This window comes from Babylonia areolata, chromosome 21 (assembly GCF_041734735.1).
Source record: "Babylonia areolata isolate BAREFJ2019XMU chromosome 21, ASM4173473v1, whole genome shotgun sequence".
Taxonomy (NCBI): Eukaryota; Metazoa; Mollusca; class Gastropoda; order Neogastropoda; family Buccinidae; genus Babylonia; species Babylonia areolata.
Window position 1 is genome coordinate 35,107,541 of NC_134896.1, and position 5,000 is coordinate 35,112,540.

At 39.5% G+C, this 5,000-nt stretch overlaps 1 long non-coding RNA gene across 1 annotated transcript in view; it reads right to left on the bottom strand.

The window, feature by feature from the left end:
* Positions 1-5,000, bottom strand: part of LOC143296404 (uncharacterized) — a 75,730-nt gene that overhangs the window by 2,326 nt on the left and 68,404 nt on the right. The window lies entirely within an intron of this gene.

The following is a 5,000-nucleotide window of genomic DNA, read 5'->3' on the forward strand; positions in this document are numbered from 1 at the left end:
ATTCAGTCAACAGATACCACAACATAAACTCTTAACAAACGCTTATTCAGTCAACAAGAATTAACAACACAGACTCTAACAAGCATCTATTCAGCCGACAAAACACACACATGTATACATACATACAACCACACGCGCACGCAAGCACACAGACATACACACAAACACGCAAGCACACAGACATAAACACAAACACGCACGCGCGCACACACAGCTCATTCCGTATAAAACTTGATGCGCTGAAGACAAAGTATAGTAAAAATGTTACAAGCATCTGTGGTAAGCAGTTCAACTTGCAGCATTGTTTGTTTCACTGTCAGCAGTTACGTACCTTCTTGCCCAAGTGTTTCAAAGAGTATAACTACTCTGCAGATGATTTTTGGAAAGTTATTTCTGACGAAGTTCTTATGGTCGAACTTTTACATGCATTAACTAGTTCATAGCCCTATTTCTACATTCCTTAATGTACTTAAGAAATTGTGTTAATTGTTTCTGATTATTATTATCATTAGTGAATTGTTACTGTTAAATGTAATTGCATGTTATTAATAAACAATGGCCAGAAGATCAAATGGTTAACAAATAGTAGTGTGGTAACTCTCTCCACACACAAGGTACATAACTTCAAGACAATGCTGCTTACGTTGCCAATTCAGCTAGCACACAGGTAAATAAAAGATACATTGGAACAAGCTGAATTGGTCGCGTAAGCAGCATTGCCTTGAAGTTATGTACCTTGTGTGTGGAGAGAGTTACCACACTTTACTATTTGTTAATTGCATGTTAGTTATGCATTTTTGGTGGTTTTCTACCTTTTCTATTCCCCCGCACTCCCCCCCCCCCCTCTCGCACTCCCGTACTTCCCCCTCTCCTCCCCCCCTCCTCCGCCCCAACTCCTCCCACCCGTCCCCACCCCCGCACCCCCATCATTTTTTTTTTTTTTTTTTTTTTTTTTATCCGACAAATATCACTGATTGTGAAAAGACGCTGAACTATAGAACGAACACACAGCTCATCCTCTCCTGTCTATGTCCCCCAGAGGCCACACAAACTTCAGATGAAAACGTCTCCTCAAACCATGAGAGAAAAAGAGAGGGAGGGAAAACGACAGAGAGAAAGCAATCAGTGGGAAAGGGGATAGCGAAGAAACGTGAAACGTGAAAAGTCATTTTATTGTCCACATAGCAATACAGCCCTCAGGACAAGGGGGATATCGTATTAAGCATATTGTTGCACCTCTTGAATGGTTCTAACACAACACACAGAGACACACACACGCGCGCGCGCGCGTGCGCAAAATACATACTTAATAATGCACGCACTCACATGCGTACAGATACATACAAAAAAACGTGCGGTTAAATGTGGATCATCATTAGATTAGTTGTCATTTTGTTCAATTATCTTTTTTCTCACAAACATTGGCGAAGAAAGAAAACGACGAGGGAAAATAACACAGAAGAAAGAAAGAAAGAAAAAGACTAACAGGAAGGAGGGAAGAACGGAAGGAAGGAAGGAAAATGATAAAGAAAGAAAGAAAGATAAAGATAAACAGATAGGAAGGAAAGACGGCATGAAGGAATGAAGATTTTCTTTTTCAAAAGAAAGAAAGAAAGAAAAAGACAGACAGGAATGAAGGAGGGAATGAAGATAATAACAAAAATAGAAAGAAAGAAAGAAAAAGACACACAGGGAGGAAGGAACGAACGAACGAAGGAGGATAATAAACAAGAGAGAAAGAAAGAAAGAAGGAAAGAAAGAAAGAAAATGACGGACAGGAAGGAAGTAGGGAAGATAATAAAAAGAAAGAAAGAAAGAATAATAGAAAAAGAAAGAAAGAAAGAATAATAGAAAAAGAAAGAAAGAAAGAAAGGGACGACGTGAAGCAAACAAGGGAATGAAAAAAGAAAAGAATGAAAGAAACTGACAAAGATACAAACAAACAAAGGACACACTAAACAAAACAAAACCAACAAAAAGAAAGCAATGCGAACATATCATTTCAAAAAAACTGGCGTCACATGGGAAGCTTATTTGAGAGTCAAATGAAGCTGAATTCATCGCACTACAATACATGTCACTTGTCAGAAACCCTTTGTGAGCACACACGTTCCGGAAATGACGCAAACCATCAGTCTGATCAGCATTAATTTTCTCGCGTGCATGTTTCTAACAAGCAGCAGGTAATCTCCCATAGCAACATAATGCACAAAGAGGCCCGTTAACGTCCTTTCTAAGTGCGCTTTCCTGACATTTCCCTTGAAGCATATTAAATGGATATTAGAAACACAAGTCAGAGTGCGAAATGTCCTGCTTTGAAATCGGATTTGCAAGCTCAAAGCTCCCCCATAATTATGTTCTTGTCTCTGTCGAGTTAGAAGAACAAGAGAAGAAACGAGAAGGTTGTCTTACATGATGCGTGAGATTTATAAGAACGATTCTGGTTTGTGTCTGAATCCTTATATTTTTCTTCTCTGATTCCGTTCATCATTACCCTAATGACATAATTCTCCGTCTCACAGCTATGAAACGAATTTCTGAAATGCGTAGAGACAAAAGACTGACAAAGGAGAGAGAATGGGAGGTTAAAAGATGAAAACAAAAACGTTTTTATTATTCTTGTAAAAAGATGTACGCGGGATGATTTTTTTTTTCTTTTAACGTGAGCTCTTGAGTTGCAATATGAAGAAACCAGAGAATTGTGTGCGTACATGACCAGATGTTGGATGAACTAAATGCGTCCGTGTGCGTTAGTAAACACACACACACACACACACACACACACACACACACACACACACACACACACACACATGCACACACACACACATATTCATGTATTATAACTGTCACAGAAGATACGCAAGGGAAAAAAACGAACGAAAAAAGATCCAATCCATGAGGATAATCATATTTTATAACGCACCAACAAGTACAACTGAAGTGTGGGATGCTGTTTCTTTTTCCGGGTAAAACTGTTGAATCATATGCAATGTTAAACCAGTTACCAGACGGGGCTGTTAGATTTAACCGGAGGCTAGCAGCCTGCACTACCAAAAACGCGATGAAACATTTACTTGAAAATTGGATTTGCTCTGTCGAGGGGTCCGTTACACTGAAAATTGGAAGCATTCCAAAAGCCAAATGCCCTAAAACCCTCTTGGCCGAGAGAGTGGGGGGGATGGGAAGGAGGGGGGAGGGTGTAACTTTGACAAGACACTCTTCACTATAATCAATTTTTAGCCCAGAAGAGGGCATCTGCTGTCCTGATGGTCATAGTAGGAACACGATTGACTATCAAACTGGAATTTTTCAGCTCGTGTCTTCTCTCATCGGTCTCACGAGACAGTTTCCAACCATACCGGAGGAAATCTGGCTTCAACGAACAAATTTACACAGGCAGTAATCAATACATAAATCTGCCATGTGACTCTGAACAAAACAGTGTTTTTTTAAAATTAATTTTGTTCCAGTTGTGCAAAATTATGTGTGTAAACTGTTATTGGAAGAAAAGGAGAGAGAGAGGGGGGAGAGTGGATGAGGAAGGAGATGCAGAAAAGAAAAAAAAAAGAGGGGAAACAGAACATATCGGGTGTAGCTAAAACAAAAACGTGAACCGCTTTCTGACAAGTATTTTCTCAGTGATAGACATGATGTTTTGAATTTGACAATACTCGCATAATTTTCGTCCGAACTTTTAGATATCTTGCAGACTTGTTGATGATACTCTAAGGTTACTGTGTGAAATTTTCCTATGAATTCGGTTTCTCTGTCACTGAGAAAATACTTGTCAAAATGCGGTTCACGTTTTTTTTGGGGGGGACACCCGATGTATACAAGTTGTTGATAATCTTTATATTGTGCACAAAAGATATAGTATTTATTGCATGCCAATTATTTGTAGCTTTGCTACTTTAGGATGAATTATATCAAAGAGAGGGAAAAGGAGAAAGACAGAATTTAGAAAATAACACTAACAAGAGAATAGGGAAAAGGAAGAAGATCATGCTCATAAACTGGTGGTTATCACACTGTTGCTCACAACTGTGCTCTTTTTTTTTTTTTTACCATATATCATGGAATATTTTTTCATTCCCTTTTCCCTGACAGTTTTTGTAAGCATATAAACTGTTTATGTGTGTTGGTATGTGTGTTGGGAGGGAGGGAGGGAGGGTAGGGGTGTATGGATGTGTGTTGTTACAAGTATCTGGGTGTGGTGGGGAGAGGTGGTATGCAAAAATAAAGAAAGAAAAACAAAAAGCAAAAAATGAACGATATAACTTATGTGAAGCGATCTTGTCAATGTTTATGTCTACGCTTTGAGGTAAATACTACTGTATAATGCCTCACTGGTTTTTTGATGGAAACTGATCATGTATTGTGATTTTTGCTGTTGCTTTTTTTTTCCCCCAGTTTTTATGATGGTGATGATCCTTTCTGGAATTTGGTACATGTGTCTTCTGGTCTGATACAACATTCATTGCAAGTGGGAAAAAGAACCAACAAAAAAAACCCAACACCTAATGTCTTACTGTATTGTATTATTCTTTTTGTCACAACATAATTATCTGTGTGAAATTCGGGCTGTCTCCTCCCTTGGGAGAGTGCTTCGCTACACTGAGAGCGTCACCTTTTTTTTTTTCCTGCCAGCATTTTTATTTGTTTTCCTATCGAAGTGGATTTTTCTACATCACTTTGTCAGAGACAACCCTTTTTTGTTGTCGTGAGTTCTTTTACGTGCGCAAAGTGCAAGCTGCAGCACGGGACCTCGGGTTACCGTTTCATCCGAATGACTAGCGTCCAGACCACCACTCAAGGTCGCGTGGAAGGGGGAGAAAATACTTGCGACTGTGGGATGGGATTCGAACCAGTGCGCTCAGATTCTCTCGCTTCCTACGCGGATGCGTGACCACTAAGCCAACACTCTATGCCTCAGGTTTGTGAGCGGGAAAACCCGTTTCTGCAGGGAAACTAAGCCATAGAACTGCTGGAACAAAGTG